General features: G+C 42.8%; 1 protein-coding gene across 2 annotated transcripts in view; it reads left to right on the top strand.

Moving 5' to 3' along the window:
• Positions 1-205: 205 nt before the first annotated feature.
• LOC116985197 (glutamine-rich protein 1-like) overlaps positions 206-20764 on the top strand; it is a 36676-nt gene continuing 16117 nt past the window's right edge. The window contains exon 1 of one of the 2 annotated variants that reach the window (XM_033039780.1): positions 206-295. The gene's annotated coding sequence lies outside the window, so the exon portion shown is untranslated. Of the gene's footprint in view, positions 296-317; positions 692-20764 lie in introns of those variants that run through there. The other variant, XM_033039781.1, reaches the window with a different exon arrangement.

Below are 20764 nucleotides of genomic sequence, written 5' to 3'. Positions count from 1 at the left end.
TTATCCCCCATGCCGTTTTGCAACTAACAGCGAAGCAGCGTTGCAACTTACAGCAAGCTTTAGGATCTTTGCTTTGCAGCTGACGCCTGCACACAGCGCCCTGCACGGTCCGGGACCGCCCTCCCCTCCCCCACACCGCTGCGATTGGCTGCCGCGGGCGGACGGGCGGGGTGAAGGGTTGCGGGCGGACTCCTAGCGCATGCGCGGCGGTCCGGTCCGGGCGGGCGCTGGCGAAGAGCGCGCATGCGCGTGGGGGGAGGGGCAGGAGATCTGTTGCTGCGCTCGCACTTTGTCGGTTCGTCTTCAAACCTTTATTTCTATTTGTGTCGGAAAGAAAGAGACAAACAAATAATATACTCCCCCTCCCTTGTGTTTTGTCTCTAAGCGTTAGCGGAGAGTCGGGGCCTGTGGGTTGGTTGGGTTGGCGGCGGCGGCGGTGGCGGCTCTGGGCGCCCGGCCCCCTCCCCCTCGCTCCCTTTGCCTCTCTCGCTCACCCTCTCCCCATCCGCTCACCCTCCTTCCCCCCCTCTCACCCCTCTCCTCTCCCGTCGCCGGCCGGCAATACCCGGGCAAACACACCAGCAGGAAGGTAAAGCGAGCACGAAACGCACACAACATCCCCAAAACAGCGGGGAATGTGCGGCAGAGTGAGAGGAGCTGCTCCGCCTGAGTCTCCTGGTGCCAACAGTCGGTGGGTGTTTCTTCTTCTTCCCCCCCCCCCCCAGCACCGAGAGTGCAATCTCCATTGGCAGCACCGGATGGATAGGTCCTGCTGCATCTTTATCATGGAAAACCTGCCTTTGAAAACCTCCCTTTTCCCCTCCGAAAAGGTGCAAGGCTTTCGCGAATGACAGGTTTTCAATATGTTTTCCGTTGCACGAATCCTTTTGTTTTCTGTGTGCATAATAATATGACAATAGGAATGATACATTTCAGGAGGTTGTCAGCATAATTTTGTCCGTTTTTTTAATTGATAAGTATAAATTAGTATATGTTTTCAGAACTTAGTTGACTGTGGCAAATATGTTGGGCTGTTTCCATGCTGTATTTCTAAAACTTAAACCTGTCACCATGACTTTAAGATAGTGCAGTAATCTGGTGAGAAATAAGACATTAATTGCATGAGATATTTGAGTGATTTACAGTTTCATTTCAGAAGAAATATTCAGCTATTTTGCAAAATCATTGTGACCACCTCCTGAAAAGTCATTCAAATTGAATTATTCTAATTATGGGACTAATGTGAATCGTCCTATTAGGCTAACATCCATTCGAGCAGCACAATTGATAACTTTGATTTTATGTTGTTGATTAGTATGTTGAAAAATAGATTATTGCAAGTTTAACTTTCAAAGTCATTTCACTTGTAAAGTTATCTTGTTGACAGCAGTTAAAGAATGTTTGCAGCTTGTATGGAAACTGGATTATTTCAGAACTTGCCAAAAATGACTGCCTCGATTAATGCAACATTTTACTACAGAATACCTATTGTAGTGTAAAACCCCTTGCTATGTTCTCTCTGTCATATTAGGAACCAGGCAAATAGGACTGTTCGCTTCAGTCCTAATCTTGAGTATTCTATGAAGAATTTGACAATTATAATTCCTTTTTGTATTAATGGGTATCGTATTTCTTTATGTGCATGTTAATTGAAAACTTTTTTGGTGTAATGCAGATGCAAGGTAACTTTGTAATTATAGCAGCATTGTTTTAAAATTAATTGTATGTGTAATTGTTTGGAAAATATGCAAATTTGTGCTTTGGATCTTGACTCGTGAGTTTGCTTTGTTGAATATTTTATAAATATTTAATATAGAATTATTGCAACTGGTTCACAAAAATGCTGGAGAAACTCAGCGGGTACAGCAGCATCTATGGAGCGAAGGAAATAGGCAACGTTTTGGGCCGAAACCCCTGAAGAAGGGTTTCGGCCCGAAACGTTGCCTATTTCCTTCGCTCCATAGATGCTGCTGCACCCGCTGAGTTTCTCCAGCATTTTTTGTGTACCTTCGATTTTCCAGCAACTGCAGTTCCTTCTTAAACACTATTGCAACTGGTTGACCACTCTCCAAATAGAATTTGAGCCCAAATCTGCTGGTTAATTTGGCCCTTAAAGCATTCATTGCATTGTGTACTGCATTAAAGTATTTATCTGTATAACAGTTTTGGCAGTTGTTCATCAAATGTGCTATTATCAAAAGCCATTCATTTATAATTGCAATTTATGATTTTTTTTCTGCTACAGATCAAAATCTCTTGTATAATCGTATATAAGATGAAAAGGAAGTCATGTTTGATAAGTTAGTTTTAGAGATTGGAATCAGGTAGAATAGAGAAGAGGCACCACTAGATTTGATGTATTTGGACGAAGCCCTCCAGTGAGGTATTGGATAAAATATTAGTATGAATAGATAATTTTTTTGGTTGAGAGACTGAGGTTAGTGGCTTACGAGAGAGCTTAGTGGTGGGACCGCAGCTATTCATAAATAATCCACAATGTGGTCAAGGGCAATACGTCATGCATGCTGCTGATACACCTATGGATAATGTGAGGAAGATGCAGAGAGGTTTCAGGATAGATGAATGCATGACTGATGAAATTTAAAGTGGAAAAGTGCAAGGCCATTTGCTTTAGTAACCCAATATGTTTTAAAAAGATAAGCAAATGAAAGATGTGTTCAGAAGTAGGTGAATCCCTGGAGGTTAGTATGCAAGTAGAGCGAGCATTTAGGAAGACATGGTGTATTGGACTTCATTACAAGAGGATTTGCTCATAAGAACAAAGCAGTCTTACTGACATTTTTACATGGGGTCAAGCTGATTGTGCACCTAGAATGTTGGGTATTGGTCTGGTCTCTCTATTTACATGCCATAGAGCGAGTGTGTAGTAAAATTGAAAAGGAAAAAGCTAGCATTTGTGGAGAGAGCAACAGTTAACATTTCAGGTTGCTGACTCTTGTTCTGATGAAGGGTCATTAACCTGAAACAGTAACTCTATTTCTCCACAGATACTGTCTGGACTGCTGCGAGCATACTGTATTTTCTGTTGTTTCTTTCATCAGTTTGATTCTTTAGATGTAGTCTTCATTCATTATGTAAAACTAAGCAATAGACAATAGGTGCGGGAGTAGGCCATTCGGCACTTCGAGCCAGCACCACCATTCACTGTGATCGTGGCTGATCATCCACAATCAGTACCCCGTTCCTGCCTTCTCTCCATATCCTTTGATTCTTCTAACTTTAAGAGCTCTATCTAACTCTCTCTTGAAAGCATCCAGAGAATTGGCCTCCACTGCCTTGAGGCAGAGAATTCCACAGATTTACAACTCTGTGTGAAAATGTTTTTCTTCATCTCTGTTCGAAATGGCTTACCCCTTATTCTTAAACTCTGGTCCCTGGTTCTGGACTGCCCCAACATCGGGAACATGTTTCCTGCCTCTAGCGTGTCCAAACACTTAATAATCTTATATGTTTCAATAAGATCCCCTCTCACCCTAAATTCCAGAGTATACAAGCCCAGCCGCTCCATTCTATCAACATATGGCAGTCCCGCCATAAACCTTGTAAACCTACGCTGCAATCCCTCAATAGCAAGAATGTCCTTCCTCAAATTTGGAGACCAAAACTGCACACAATACTCCCTGTGTGGTCTCACTAAGGCCCTGTACAACTGCAGAAGGACCTCTTTGCTCCTATACTCAACTCCTCTTGTTGTGAAGGCCAACATGCCATTTGCTTTCTTCACTGCCTGCTGCACCTGCATGCTTACATTCAGTGACTGATGAACAAGGACTCCCAGATCTCTTTGTCCCCTGAGATCATCCAGCAGCTTCTCCAGTTCCCTAACACATTCGTTCAGGAGCTGCACCTGGACACAATTTCTGCAGATATAGTTTCCAGCAGTGTCCCTGACTTCCCACATCCTACAGGAAACGCACTGTACCAACATGCCTGCCATTTCTTCAGAAGACAAAAAAAAAATTCAAACAAATGTAGCCTCCTTGCCTCGGCCTCCTCGCCAAAGACTCGCACTTTACTCATAAGGCACTTCCCTCGACAAGGCTGCTTCCCGACAGGCAGCTCTCCAAGAGCAAACCTTGTTTATATTGGCTGATAAATTGCCTATTTCGTCAATTTATCAATTTGCGAATTAAATTCCTCAGCCAATCCCTGCACTCCTTCACCTGCTGCTGTCCTCGAAGGTATGTCCAGAATGGGATTCTATCATATGCACGAGAAGAATGAGAAGCAATCTTACCTAAACAATACATTCTTATGCCGCTAGAGCCCTTGCATTTAATGTATAGAACAAATGGGTCTATGGAGGACACCATTTCTCTTGCACTGCATTTGGTCCTGGATCTCCTTGACATTAAGAATACCTATGTCAGGATGCTATTCATTGCCTTCAACGCCATAATAACAAATAAGCCCCCCTTAAACATCTGGACCTATGCCTTGGAGCCTCCATCTGTAACTGGATTCTGAACTTCTTGATCAGCAGACGTCATTTGATTAGAATTGGTCATAGCATTTCCTCGTCTTGACCCTCAGCACTGGTGCTCCTCAAGGTAGTGTACTCAGTCCCTTGCCCTACACCCTGTACCCCCATGACGGAATGGCCAAATACAACATTGATGATACAACTGTATTGCCCGGATCTACAATAACATTGAGCCAAAGTATGAGATTAATGTATTGTCATGGTGTCAGAATGATAATCCAGTTCTTAATGTCAGCAAGACAAGGGTTGATTGTTGATCTCAGAAAGTGAGGGGGTGAGCACTGCCCTGTCCTCATCAATGGACCTGCTGCAGAGATGGTTAGTAGCTTCATGTCCCTAGGCATCCATAGCACCAGCGACCTAACGTGGTCCATTCACACTGATGCAGTGATCGAGAAAGCACATTTACTTTGGCATGTGAGAAGATTCCCATATTCACAAAGATTCTTCAAACCTACAGTTTAGTTTATTGTCACGTGTACTGAGGTGCAGAAATAAGCTTTTTTCGTTGCGTGCTATCCAGTTAGCAAAACGACTATACATGATTACAATCAAGCTGTCCACAGTGTACAGATAAAATGAATAATGTTTAGTGCAAGAGAAGGACCAGTAAAGTTTGATTAAAGAGGCTTTGAGCGTCTCCAATGAGGTAGATTGTCAGTCAGGATCACTGTCTAGTTGGTGATAGGATGGTTCAGTTGCCTGGTAACAGTTGGGAAGAAACTGTCCTTGAATCTTGAGGTATGCATTATCATACTTCTGTACTTCTTGCCTGATGGGAGAAGGGAGACACGAGTGTGTCTGGGTTGAGACTCATCCTTGATTATGCTGGTGGCCTTGCCGAGGCAGCATCAAGGGTAAATGGAGTCAATGAAAGGGAGGTTGGTTTGCGTTATGTTCTGGACTGTCCACAATTCTCTGCAATTTCTTGTGGTCTTCGATGGCGATGTTCCCAAACCATGTTGAGATGCATCCCGATAAAATGTTTTCTACAGTGCAACTGTAGAAGTTGGTGAGAGTTGTTGGGGACATGTCGAACCTCCTGTGCCTTCTAATGAAGTAAAGGTGTTGGGTTGCTTCGTTGGCTATTTCTTTGATATGGCTGGTCCAGGACAAGTTGTTGATGATATTTGCTCCTAGGAACTTGAAGCTTTCAACCATCTCTATTTCACCGTTGATTTAAACTGGGGTATGTGTACCACTTCACTTACTGAAGTCTATCACAATCTCCTTTGTCTTGCTGATATTGAGGGAAAGGTTGTTGTCGGCACCAAGTCACAAGGTTCTCAATATCCTTCCTGTACTCCTCTCGTCATTATTTGATATCCGACCAACTATGGTGGTTGTGTCTGTGAATTTGTAAATTGAAGGTCGGCACAATGCTGGAGTAACTCAGCGGGTGAGGCAGCATCTGAACTACTTCAGACTGGCAGCATCTGACCCTACTTCAGACTGATGAGTTGGATTTTTATTTGGCTGCACAGTTGTATAAGGAGTAAAGTAGAGGGCTGAGAATGTACATTTTTGAGGATTATCATAGAGGTTTATTAGGCACCTCTGTAGTCCCAGATACAGTTCAAAGGTATAGTAGCAGGACACTGAGACAGTATACAGTGTTGCCAGCTTGCCGCCATTTTCAATACCCAGTTGTAAGTGCAGGGATCTTGATCTGACCATGAATGTCTGTGTCCTGCCGGCGTTGCAGGGTCGGCCTGGCTAAGCATAGCCGTGGTGTCCTCCACCGCTGTAGGCTGCGTCCAGTCCACATGCTTGGCCTCTGGGAGCGGCGCCCGGAGCAGCTGAGCCCCAGGCTGCTGCAGGGCCTCCAACCGTTGAAGCCGTGCACTCCCTCCCACAGCCGGTCTGCTTACCAGCTCTCCAGGTGGGTTCTGTGGGTCCTCGATCCGAGGCAGGCGAGCCGGTCTTTCCGGGCGGATTCCGGTCCATGGGGCCTCCGTCGTTGGAGGGTGAGCCCGGTTAATCTGAGAGGGTATGGATTGAAAGCAGTAGAGAGGTTAGGATTAGAGAGACACAGGACCAGACCACGCTCTGGTCCTGTGAATTATTTCCAGCAGTTTTTTGGTGTCAGAAATTGAATTGTAGGAGTGTGCATTCATCGGGCTCCTTTAGGTGTTTGTGGTCATTAGGTGATTAACTCAGCCTTGATGTTGGTCAAGTCTTTGAAAATAAGTTCATCCCTTCCAGAGATCGTGCTATTCTTTAAAAATGTATTTCCTTACTTTCTAAAAATCTGTATTTAACACAAGACATTTAAACTATCTTTTAAATGTTGTTTAGCTATCATTCAAAATAATACAACATGTGCATCAGTTCACACTGATCAGGTGAATATTTGGCAAGCACTTCTCAACACACTTGCTGATGAAGTCAGTCACAGCAGTGGCGTACTCATTCAGGTTGGCTGCAGAAACCCTGCATGTGAAACAGTCCACTGACTCAAAGCAGTCTTGTTGGATATCATCTGTGTCAGCCGACCAGAGTTGAACAACTTTTTGTATCAGATTTTCCAGCTTCAGTTTTTGTTTGTAGGCAGATAGTAGGAGCAGACTATAGGGCCTGTCCCACTTGGGCGTTATTTGCACGTCATTTACGCGTCACGAAGCACGACGTAACGTGCGCATGGCATGCATTACGAGCGCATGGCGTGTGATGGCGTAGGCAGTTGTGCGCGGCGGCCCAGGATTTGGGGATTCTCAAAATCCTCACCACATTTGCGCGCCACCTGCGTGACGTGCAAATGACGCTCAAGTGGGACAGGCCATTAAGTGATCAGATTTCTTGAAGGTGTTGCTGAGGAGTCTAGCAGTATGCGTTTGTAATGAAAGTGTAGCGGATGCACTATGGAAAGTATTCTGATGGGATGCATCTGAGCCTGATGTCTGTTTTACTCTTAACAGCCCAAACACAGCCCAGTACTTCATGCGCTCATCACATCCACCCATCCATTCCATCTTCGCGTGTTGCATCAGGAAGGCTGGAAGTCTTGTCAATGATCCTTAAACCCTGGCCCTTTAATCAAATGTTTGATTGCTTGCCTAAGTTGGTACGTTGGCCCGTGGATGTACCATAATCGTTGCCTTTGCCAGCGTCTCCTTGGCGTTGTCAAACGTGGTCATGGCCGAGTCTTCCCAAATCGGCTTGTTGGCCAGGGCTTTGATCAGGGTTGCATGATCCTGGCGGCTCTTGGCATGAAGCGGTGGTAGAAGTTGACCATGTCGACAAACTCTTGGAGCCCCTTCACAGTAGAGGGTTTGGCAAACTTGAGAATTACCTCGACCTTGGTTGGGAGCTGGGCCGCTCCGTGCTGGTTGATGTGGCCGAGGAAGTTGATGGAAGTGAGGCCAAACTGACACTTTGCCAGGTTGATACTTAGTCCCTACAGCGTCTCCAACACCCAGACGCTTCAGGGACCATGTGAAGCGGAGATGCCCACGGACTATCTGAGCGGCGCAGTATGCCCATTGCCTCCATCTTGCGGAAGTCGTCTTTGGCCAGTTAGAACTTGTGTGGGGGCAGCCTGCATGCGCGTGCATGCAATGGCGGTCCGGTGGTAGGGATATGGTGTTTCACCCCATGCTTGGGGCTGGCCGTTGTGAACTGGGGAGTTATGATGTCAGGGAAATCGACCAAGATCCTGGTGTACTCGTTGTCGGAGAAGGTCGCCGAGGTGGGGCGCAATCAATTCGGCGTGGCGCAAGACGATCGACTCGAACGTCTCAGAATTAACGAGGCGTTGTCCTTTCACGTCAACCAGCAGGGAATGCGCCCAGAGGAAATCGGTGCCCAGCAGTGGTTGTGAGACGTCGGGGATGGTAAAGGTCCACTTGAAGCGACAGGAGTTGAAGTTGTGCGGGATTGTATGTTCTGATGTTGCTGCTGTTGGCAGTGGTCACGGGAGGCCCCTGCTTTCCGGAACGAGTGTTGGTGCCCGAGGGAGGCTAACAGTGACCTCTGCTCCTGTGTCAACGAGGAAACGCCGCCCCGAATGACGTGTAGAGAAGGTGATATTTTTGGCCGGCCGCAGTTACCACTACAGTTGGTGCAGGTTGGTCGGCATTGGCGAGCCTCGGAGGCCCATCTTTGGTGCTAGCAGCACCACTTGGCCTTGCTGGCGCCGTTCGTGGCCGACGTCAATGGTCAATGGTCGAACATCTCATTGGAAAAATGGTACCTCTGATCATTCCCTCAACATTGCAACTCACTATCTACAACGCCAAATTCCATGTCATCAACACACTTAATTAATTATATCTTGTATGTTTGGAGTTGTTCATTTATATTGACAACGAACAAGGTCCATGCATCGATCCCTGCTGTGCACCATTGATCACAGACTTCCAATCGGGGAAAACACCCTTTCCTCTGCCTTCCATTTCTCAGCCAAGTTTGTATGCAAACTAGCCAGCTTGCCTTGGATCCTATGCGTCTCAACCTTCTGGACCAGTTTACAATGTGAGACCTTGCCAAATGTCTTTTTGAAGTCCAGGTTGACAGCATCTATTCTAACAGCTTTTTGTCCTCTACTCCTGCATTTTTCTATCCATCTGCCATTCACCCCCCCATCCCCTTGTCTGTATACACCTGTCACCTGCCCAACAGCCAACAATGGACCATTGTGGGCTCCACCTTTTCATTGGTGCTTTTTGCATTTATTTCATTTGTTCGTTTATTCACCTTCTATGTCTTTAATTTCTCTTTTCCTTGACTCTCAGTCTGAAGGGTCTCGACCCGAACGTCACCTATTCCTTGTCTCCAGAGATGCTGCCTGACCCGCTGAGTTACTCCAGCTTTTTGTGTCTATCTTCAGTGTAAACCAGCATCTGCAGTTCCTTCCTACACACCTATCATTTGCCTGGCCTTGCCCCGTCCCCATCTCTTGCAGCTTGTGATCCAAATGCTGAACCATGCTCCGAGTTCATCTGATTTATCTGTGAGGCTTCCAGCACTAAAGTCAATGCAATTGAGCCTCACAGTCCTAACTTGTTCTCTAACTTGCCTCAGTTTGCTCTGCCACTGGACTTGATTTATTCTCCCCATTCTTCTCCTCTCCCCACCCCCACCACCCCCTGTACTGCTAGAATGCTTCTCAATATAGTTTAAACTCTCAAATAGAGTGAGGAAACCTTTGTAAGGATAATGATCACCCTCCAGTTATGGTGCAATCTCTCCTTGCATCGTTCCCAACTATGCCAGTAGAGTTCCAATGCTCTGAGCACCTAAAGTCCTTTCTCCTGCACCAGCTCATTAACCACATGTTCATCTCTCATCTCTTCATGTTTTTACTGCTTCAACTGGCAATGGAGGGGGGTACAATGTGACTGTCTTTAATAGATGTGTGCAAGCCCTTACTTTGTAAATGCCACAACAGGATACTATGTAAACCCGATTGGGGATTGAGGAGAGAAACTTACCATGTAATGAGTACTTTGAAATAGAAGTAGAATGATGATTGACCTGCTGCATGGATTGGAGAGGAAAATAGTATTTGGTATGGTACTTTATCACATGTAAATGTGGTGCAGTGAAATTCATTTTTGTATACAGTTCTGTACATATCACTATACTTAAGCACTTAGACACATATTAGATAAGCATCCCAGATACAGTTCAAAGGTATAGTAGCAGGACACTGAGACAGTATACAGTGTTGCCAGCTTGCCGCCATTTTCAATACCCAGTTGTAAGTGCAGGGATCTTGATCTGACCATGAATGTCTGTGTCCTGCCGGCGTTGCAGGGTCGGCCTGGCTAAGCATAGCCGTGGTGTCCTCCACCGCTGTAGGTTGCGTCCAGTCCACATGCTTGGCCTCTGGGAGCGGCGCCCGGAGCAGCTGAGCCCCAGGCTGCTGCAGGGCCTCCAACCGTTGAAGCCGTGCACTCCCTCCCACAGCCGGTCTGCTTACCAGCTCTCCAGGTGGGTTCTGTGGGTCCTCGATCCGAGGCAGGCGAGCCGGTCTTTCCGGGCGGATTCCGGTCTATGGGGCCTCCGTCGTTGGAGGGCGAGCCAGGTTAATCTGAGAGGGTATGGATTGAAAGCAGTAGAGAGATTAGGATTAGAGAGACACAGGACCAGACCACGCTCTGGTCCTGTGAATTATTTCCAGCAGTTTTTTGGTGTCAGAAATTGAATTGTAGGAGTGTGCATTCATCAGGCTCCTTTAGGTGTTTGTGGTCATTAGGTGATTAACTCAGCCTTGATGTTGGTCAAGTCTTTGAAAATAAGTTCATCCCTTCCAGAGATCGTGCTATTCTTTAAAAATGTATTTCCTTACTTTCTAAAAATCCGTATTTAACACAAGACATTTAAACTATCTTTTAAATGTTGTTTAGCTATCATTCAAAATAATACAACATGTGCATCAGTTCACACTGATCAGGTGAATATTTTCAAGGTGAATGGGGAAAGAAGAAGAAACTTAACTTTCGTGAGGGTCTCTTCTAAGCATTTTAAGTGTTACTGCTAGATGCTGTGCCAATTAATTATTAAAATGATTAGCCCTACTAAGGTGAGGGCCCAGCTGCCCGATTCTGCAGCAGTCCAGCTCTTTGTTGTAATGAGTTAAGAGTTTGTGAGAAGCATCCTTTAAGTTGGAGCATTGCTTCCACAAAATATTCTTCATGGCCTTAAATTGTGAACCCAACTTTGAAATATTTGAAGGGTTTGATGGTGATATAGAGAGGATCAATCAATGATGCTTAAACGTTGTACAATTCCAATGTAGATTTTAGATTAATGAAAATATTCTGGTATATCATAGTTCTGTGTAAATGAAACCTACCTTCAGGAAGACTTCTCTTTCACATGGCTTGACTCTTAGCAATGTTTATTGAAAAAGTATATTTTATTTTAAGATTTACGAGTTTTCTAATGAGTTTTTGAGCAATGTAAAATATTGTGCAAGTATGTCATTAATAATGACAATGACTTGATTTAAAGCCACTTAAGAAGTGAGTTGGAAACGTAAAATTATACTTTAATCAAAACAAATGCAGCTCAGGGCATTAGTTTCAATAAATTGAGAGAGGCTGTCTTGTGCAGTGTAAAGATAATGAAACCTTGGGATATTGCCTCAGAATATATTGGATGCTTGCACAATGGAGAAAATTAAAAGCTTGTATTTCATTTTAGAGTCATAAGTATACCACATAGAAATGGGCTCAATACCCAATGCATCTGCACTCACCATAAAGCACCTGTTTACAGATCACCTGATGAAACCCACATGGTTATGGAGAGAATGTGCGAACTTCACATGGATAGCACCGGAAGATGGGATTGAACCTGTATTGCTGGAGCTGTGAGTCAACAACTCTGCTGGCTGTGTCACCTTGCATAATTTCCCTCAAATTTTAAAAGCTATACAAATACTGGGAGTAATAGTGTAATAGTAGTTCATTCATTTTAGTATACCATATTCTTTGTTCATAATTAATTTGCGTAGAGGTGCCCCACTCAACAGTCACTCAGGTCAGATAGATAGATAGAGTTAGATAGAGCTCTAGGGGCTAGTGGAGTCAAGGGATATGGGGAGAAGGCAGGTACGGGTTATTGATAGGGGACGATCAGCCATGATCACAATGAATGGTGGTGCTGGCTCAAAGGGCCGAACTGCCTCCTCCTGCACATATTTTCTATGTTTCACATTACGTCCTCCATTTCCTGTTGCTTTAACTCTCTACTCCCATTTTGATCCCTTTGAACCTCTCTGTCTTCTGAAGCTCAGTGAAAGTTTGAAGAACAGTAGTTTATTTTCTGATTATGCACAATTGAGTTCTGGGTCTAATGTTTGAGTTCAGTGATTTCAAGAATCATAGAAAACGTATTATTTAAAATGAGCCACCACAACTTATCCCACAAAGAGCATTTGATTCATAGCCTTCAAGGGCGCAGATATCCAGATACAAAATGTGGTGTTTAAGTGTGGTGAGGACACTTTTTTTATCATCTTCCCTTCAATCCTTTTAACAATTACTTTAAATCTATGTCCTGTGTTTTGGAATTGGCTCAATGAAATAGCTCTTATTATGTTTCTCTCTACACCTGTAATAAGTTTGGACATCTCAGTTAAGTTTCCTTTTAGCGAAAACAACTACAGCCTATCCAGTCTAATTTCATAGCTTAAGTTTTATAGTCCTGATAATATTCTTCTAAAACCTCCTTTGCCATCCTGTCCCTTTTTCCTGTAGTGTGAAGACTAGAACTATACTCGTTACTTCCTAACCAGCATTATTCAATTCTGGTATAACCCCACCTCTCTTCTGTGCTGAGAAACTTTACCATTTAGGCCAAAACTGCACTTTTCCTTAGTCAATCCTTTTGAAAGGTGGCTAATAGCCCTGTCCCACGGTGCGAGTTCATTCCAAGAGCTCTCCCGAGTTAAAAAACAAACAAACTCGTAAGCACGTAGAATGAACGTAGCGGGTACGTCGGAGCTCGGGGACGTCTCTTAGCGCTAACGGCAGGTCCTAGGGAAGACTCGCTGATGGCAGGTAAGTACGGGAAGACTCGTGAAAAATTTTCAACATGATGAAAAATGTCCACGAGAGCCCCGAGTACCGACGAGTGGCCATAACAGTAAATCTCCCGAGTTCGATTCAGGGCAAACTCGGGAGAACTCTTGGAATGAACTCGTACGGTGGGACAGGGGTTTTATCAAATAACAAAAGTAATCGAGTTCTAAAGCTTGAAAGTTCATAAACATTATCTGAAACAGGAGTTTTGATTGATTGACTGATTCTAAGAAAGGATTCTACATCATGCCTTTCAGCTAGGTTATGGAGACCACATGTTTGTTTCATTTTTCTTTGTTCAGAGCAAACCTGTTTCTGCTTATGGTTGTGGTTTTATAGGAGATTACACCAAGTGGGTCCCGTTGGGCCACGTCCCCTCGCCCTGGAGACATGTGCCCCCCAGAGCCAATCACCCCCCACAAGGAAAATTATGGAATTTATGGAGGCAATCAATCGTCCCCACGTTGGGAGGGGGAGGGGGCTCGGCATCACACGGGAGGGGGTGCTGCGTCACAAGGGAGGGCTGGTCCCAGAACGCGGCGTCGGCGCTCACCCCGGTGTGGCACTCAGCAGGCTGAGAGCCCATCGTGATTGGTGCACTGTAAGTGGCATTGTGACATCCCTGGAAGCTCCTGGAAAAAGGCTCTGTGAGATGCTGCGGCTACCGTTGGCAACACCCCATTGTGATGTCATTGTAGCACTCGGCAGCTTGAGAGCCCATTGTGATTGGTGCACTGTGAGTGGCATTGTTACATCGTCACTGGAAGCTGCTGGAAAAAGGCTCTCTGTGAGAAGCGGTTTTTGCCTTTAAAAAAAAGATTTAACCATCAATAACTTGTGAAATAGATTTCACAAGAAATCGGCAAAGAAGCACATCCTGTTCCAAACTGATGTACAAACCACTTCTCAAATTCAGTGAATTGGCAGTGCATTTAAGAACACTCACTTTTATCTTTCAACGCTGCTTTAATATACATGGATTTGCACAGAATACCACAATTAGTCCTGGTGTCTCCTTTGTAATTTGTTCATGTGCTAAAATTATCTAAGAGTAAAGAGCCTGTTCCACTTACGTGACTTTTTCGACGACTGCCGGCACCCGTCATAGGTTGTTACAGGTTGCCGAAAATTTTCAACATGTTGAAAATTCAGTGGCGACCAGAAAGACGCTACGACTCTTTAGGTGACTAGGAGACTACTCACGACCATACAGGCGACACCCTGGCGACATGTCGCGGGGTGAAGCCTGTATGGTCGTGAGTAGTCGCCCAAAGAGTTGTACCTTGTTCTGGTCGCCGCTGGATTTGCAACATGAAAAAGTCACGTAAGTGGGACAGGCCTTTAAGGTTCTAAGTGCTCGACTGTGATGAGATTTTGGGAGCCTATTGGAACATTTTCTTTTTTGTCAACGGGATTTTTCATCTGTCTCCATACCCACTATTTCTGTGATCAAAGATCTTGTTTGATGAGTTTTGCAAGTACAGGCATCTGTTGAAACTCATGGGAGACCACATGGTTTATCATCAGGAGAGAGGACATGATCAAGACTGACTGTGATTGTGGAACTCAGATCATTATTCCATCTTGTAGCTAAAAGATGATGTTGAGTCTGAAGAAGGGTTTCAACCTGAAATGTTGCCTATTTCATTCGCTCCATAGATGCAGTCTCACCTGCTGAGTTTTCCCAGCATTTTTGTCTACCTTCGATTTTCCAGCATATGCAGTTTCTTCTTAAACATCTGAGGCACCACAATTGTTTTCGTAGCATCTGTTAGGAGATAAATGCTTCATGATTGTTGTCATTGCAATGCATGAAATCCTAACAACAAGTATCAAAAATGGAAAATAGACACAAAAAGCTTAAGTAACTCAGCGAGTCAGGAGAAAAGGAATAGGTGATGTTTTGGGTCAAGACCCTTCAGATCTTCTTCATGCCTCAAAACGTCACCTATTCCTTTTCTCCAGAGATGCTGAGTTACTCCAGCTTTTTGTGTCTATCTTCGGTTTTACCAGCATCTGCAGTTCCTTCCTGCACAAATCAAAAAATAAACTCTCTTGATATCTTTCTGAGGTTGCTCTGAGCCTTTGCGTGTGCCGCTTCATCACTTTTTTTCAGATCATTTATCGTATCTTGTGGCTGTTTGTGAATCAAGGAGGTAACGCATTACCTCTTGCATTCCTAGATTCAGCAGCAACCTGATTTTATAAAGCTTTTTGCAGGAATTCTCTGGTTTGATTTAGCTGGTTAAGAGAGTAAATTAATGGCAGTCGAAGGTTCACAGCCAACAGTGAACTATTTTAGTATAATTGTAACCATGTGAGAAGTTATTTCCAGGTTTGGGTTAGGAGATGATAGATAGTTTGAAATGGTTAAAATCTGTTAATTGATACACGATACAAGGAGGTAACCCGTAATGATCAGTGATTGACTATGAAGAGGCCACATGTTTAAGCTCAAAAGTCATTATCATTTATTATTATTATTATTATTATTATTATTATTAAACTTTATTTCAGACTCAAGGCTCCAGACAAGAGACGACATTACATAAAATACATTGCATTTAAAAAGACCATAAAATACATTTAAAAGCTTAGTAAATTACTTAGAGCATCATAAATTATATACAAAAACACAATGCATGATTTAAAATCCAGAATAAAAAGAAAGATCAATGTCCTACAACGATACCAATGTCTCCACAACTGGGATTCATAGCGTGGTGCTAAACCCTATGTTTGATAAGACCACGATAATTAAATTTTCAGAGTAATTAATCCTGCAAATGAATTTATACATATGATTTCTTAGGATAGCTTCTAAAGTACTGATCCCTGCAGCCATAAACATTTCACTAGCACTACACCATCTAGGCTTCCTTAGTGTTCTCATGGCATTATTATAAGCCACCTTTAGTCTCTGTAAATTTTTCTTTCTGTAGTTTGACCACTGGTGTGCAGTATAGAGTGGTGTGCAATATGCTCTAAACAGAAACATCTTCACCACATCTGTACATGCACCAAACTTACGTGAGAGAATATTCGCCTGTACAAACAGCATACATCGTTGCCTATAAATATCCTCATCTGTCATTTGTTCTGTAATAAAATGCTCAAGATATTTTACCTTATTACAGACTAAGATTATTGTCAGACAATTTAAAATCAGGACATTTATCCTCTTTGGTTCTACAGATCATAACAGCACTCTTACAAGCATTATATTTGATATCATGTTCCACACCATACACAGAACATATAGTAAGGAGCTGCTGGAGATCAGCGCTAGATGGACTAAAGACCACAAGATCAACTGCATACATAATATGGTTCACTAAAATATTACCAATCATGCACCCAGTATTACAGACTTTCAATTGCTTGGACAGATCATCAATATAAAGATTAAAAAGGACTGGGGACAAAATCCCCCCTTGTCTAACACCATTGCTAACCCTAAATGGGGCTAAGACCCTTTTGCCCAATTTTACTTGCATAGTCTGGTGGGCATACTGGGATTCATAGCGTGAAGTGCTAAACCTTATGTTTGATAAGACCATGATAATTAAATAGCCAGAATTCTCACAATGTATTTAGGCACCTCTCTTTGACTCAATTTAACAAACAACTTTCTACGATTAACACAATCAAAGGCTTTGGAAGCATCATTAAAGCAGATTACAATCTCCTTTAGGGCATATATACATGTGCCATGTTTAGCTTTAAAACTAAACTGGTTATCCGTGGAGTTACAAACTCATTGAATCTATCCAGCAGAATTCTTTCTAGGACTTTTAACAATGCGCTGGCTAAAGCTATGGGCCTGTAATTATTTTGGCTGCCTGCTTTACCAGCTTAGTCCTTAATGACCGGCACCAGCAGAACAGACAACATTGAGTCTGGTAACAAGCCATGAATCAAAAAGCCAGTAAAACAAATAGCAAGGAGAGCAGCTATCCTCATACTCGCATACTTAAGATGTTCAGCAGAAATATGATCCAAGCCACTTGTTTTGTGGTTGGACAGCTTGTTCATGGCAAATACACCTCATGTGACATAATCACCATTGAGTCATTACACTCAATATTGTACGCCCTATACAAATCACCTTGGACACAGTTGAATAAAGTACTATAATGTTGTTGCCATAACTCCGCGATGTTAGCTGTTCCGGAGATTCCATCTACAGTGCATGGTAGAGATGTTTTGCAGCTGTTAAGAGCTCTAACTTCTTTTCAAAAATCAGTTTCATTGCTACTTAGCAGCTTCTTAGCCATGAAATCAGCCCTCATAGCTTGCTCATTTTTACAGATGAAGCGAACAGCATACTTTTATCTTGCATTAGTGAGCTTCTTGTACTCAAACACTGGCCCCTGTCTGGGTCTACCTGCCATAGCCCATGATTTAGTGGCTTCACGGGCTTCAGCATGATACTCAGCTACATACTTATTCCAGCCAGGCTTGATGTTATGTGTCATATTTTAGTGTTTGCAGTAGGCCTTACTGCTGACATATAAAGCGTTTACTATATCATTATACATGGAGCAGATAGCTCTCCTATGCTTCATATCCTTACAATTAACATTACTACACATTATTGCAGCTTTAGGTAGATGTATATTGCTTAATGATTTATCTGTACGAGCATAATAGGCTAAGATGTCTTCCTTTGTGAAGGTTGACCAGTCCAGTTTTTTCTGTGTTAAAGCTATTTCCATATCTGGATACCTCAGGTAGATGTTCAACATTTATTGATATAGCAACAGGTATATGATCAGTCATTGCTGCCCCATAAAGAATGCTCATGCACCCCAATGAGGCATGTGCATCAGCTGTACTAATACAATGATCCAGCCATGATGTGTGCCAGGTCTCACTAATATAAGTATAACTATCTGTAGGTAAAAGCACTTTGCTTGACAATATAAAAATTATTATCTTGACAGAACTGAGCCACATGATTGGCAAATAATGAGTTCCTGTCTGAGATATCTGCATTCATATCCCCAATGACATATAAACTAGAATAATTATTGTTTTGAATAAAGGAATAGATGAAAGCAAGTCTATTTAAATATTCATCCTTATTCTGATGGCATTCATAGGGCGTATATATGTTCAGGATAACAAATTCCTTGTTGTTGCGAGCAAAGTGTATTGCAATACACCAGTCAGCATCAAGCTGGACCACATTTATTGATGAGTCAAGCTTCTGGTTCCATAGAATAGCCACACCCCCTGATATTGGATAGGTATATGGACGGGAAAGGAATGGAGGTTTATGGTCTGAGTGCAGGTAGATGGGACTAGGTGAGAGTAAGTGTTCGGAATGGACTAGAAGGGCCGAGATGGCCTGTTTCCGTGCTGTAATTGTTGTATGGTTATATCCTACCTCTGACTATCCCCATGCCAAGGTCAGTTGTAGACTCCCCAGCCCCATGAAAGTTGTCATTGAGAGAATTGAGTTTTTCCAAGTCTTGCTTATTACCATGATCAGATTTTTTTTCCCTTCCAGTTGTAACAATGCAGTCATCACTCAAAGTCTCTGATTCCTTGCAAGATCCTCTTAAACCTCTTCTTCACTCCTTTATTTCTTCTAAATTATGTTTTTAGGTTAAATCGCGCACAAATGTTGTGGATACAGCTGGGTAAGAATCCTCCAGGAAGCACGATGCCATAAAATAAAATCCAATTTGGTTTTAATAAGCTTGCAAAATTGTAAGACAGCCAAAGCAAAGTGTTCTCTGGGATTATGTAGTGGGACAGTACTTAATCGAGTATTTCTAAAACCATATATTTAATATTGAAATGTTTAAAAATTAAGAATATTCGTCTCCCTTCTCTCTCAACTTTTCAAGTTGCATATTAACATGTGCACAAATTAGGAGTGGGAGTAATTTTATTACCAGGCCCTCGAACCTACGCCACCTTTAAATAAGATTGCTGGTCTGATCGTAACCTTGTATTCTATTTCCAGTGGTCTTTCACACCCTGCCTGCTTATCAAGAATCTATTTCCCCCTCAAAAATTCAAAGTCTGCTTCCATCATCTTTTGACAAATAGCGTTCCAAGGAGTCGGTGTTCTGAGGATAACACATTTTGCCCAATCTGTCTCAAATCATTGCTCTTTCCAGATCTTCCTACACGAGGAAATATTCTTTCCATATCCAGCCTTGCAAGATCCGAAGAAGGGTTTCGACCTGAAACATCACCTATCCACCATGTTTTCCAGAGAAGCTGCTGAGTTACTTCAGCACTTTGTGTCTTATTCCGTCAAGATCACTTGGTATATTTTACATTTTAATTAAGTCCTCTCTCTCTCTCTCTCTCTCTCTCTCTCTCTCTCTCTCTCTCTCTCTCTCTCTCTCTCTCTCTCTCTCTCTCTCTCTCTCTCTCTCGCTCGAGCAATTTAACCCAGCTAATGGAAACATTTCTCATAAGACAACTAGTTCATTCCATGTACTAATCTAGTACGTTTGGCAAGTTCTCCTTGTTGGAGTGTTCTCTTGCTTGTAAGTGTTCTTCTGCATTGAACTTGGGGAAGCCATCAGTATTCCAACAAACAAGACCAAAGTAAATAATGCTTTATCAGAATGGAATTTGAATTAAATGATTCCCAGAACAGCAGCCGAGGTGTTAATTTGTTGGACACTGAGAACTTGACAGCACCTACGGTTGAACTGAGTTAAATTATTTAACACATACTCCAAGAGAACTTGTGTTGGCAAGAGAAAGAACCAATGCCTTTGGCAATACTAATGAAACTTCAGAGGCAAATTCAGTAAAAATGGGAGGTAAAAAATCTTGATGTTCTCTTTAGCCCTGAACTTTGTCTTTTTTGTCTCAAAGATTAGGATTTTTTTCCTTATCTCAGGATTTGACTCGTTTATTCTCCTTTGGAAAATACCAACCATGCCCCCACCGCATCCCACTCCTGCCTTTTGGATCTATTTCTAGGACAGTTACTTCTCACTGCCATGACTATTCAAAAAGTTCAGCCAATCAATGAGGCTTTGGAATTAACTCCCTTTCTTAATAAGGTCCTGTATATTTAAGGAGGCATTGGACTGCAGATGATGTAAGCTGGAGCAAACAAATAAAACTGGTGGTGGAATTTGATGGGTTGAGCAGCATCAGTGATGGTAAAGGGAAAGTCAACATTTCTGATTGAGACTGCATCAGAACTATAATGCAGTCTTGACCCAAAATGTAAACTATACCTTCTGTCTCCTCGGATGCCACTTGCCTCGTTGAGTTCCTCCAGCAGTTTTATTTTGCCCCTGTATATCTGATGCATCTAAATTTGCCTGTTTCAATGAAACCTTGTAAATCGACTTCAATAGTTTCATTCATAACTATGCCTTGCTGGATTCAGTAATTCAACATCTGTTTTGTACCTAGATGAGGATGCACCACTCAAGATACAGTCAGATCAGTGTTCTTTCATATTTTATCAAACATTTTAATAGTTCTGATGGTTTATACCTGATTAGAATTTGATTGGGTTTATTAAGAGTCGCATCTACTGAGACTGCTACATCTTAGTTATTGCAATCATGGTTACTTTATGATCGTGGTGCAGTATGATTTTTTCCTTTCTCATGTTTGCTTAAGTTGTTGGATTAAGTTGTATCTGAATACTGAAGTCCTTTTTTATTTTGTAGTTTCTTGCATGGTTTTACCTTTAGGTTGGACTAGTCTTCAGATTTACTTCACTTATGTTTTTTTT

The sequence above is a fragment of the Amblyraja radiata genome, chromosome 21 (genome assembly GCF_010909765.2).
Source record: "Amblyraja radiata isolate CabotCenter1 chromosome 21, sAmbRad1.1.pri, whole genome shotgun sequence".
Classification (NCBI taxonomy): domain Eukaryota; kingdom Metazoa; phylum Chordata; class Chondrichthyes; order Rajiformes; family Rajidae; genus Amblyraja; species Amblyraja radiata.
Note: the sequence above shows the minus strand (reverse complement) of the source record. Positions and strands in the feature narration are given on the sequence as shown.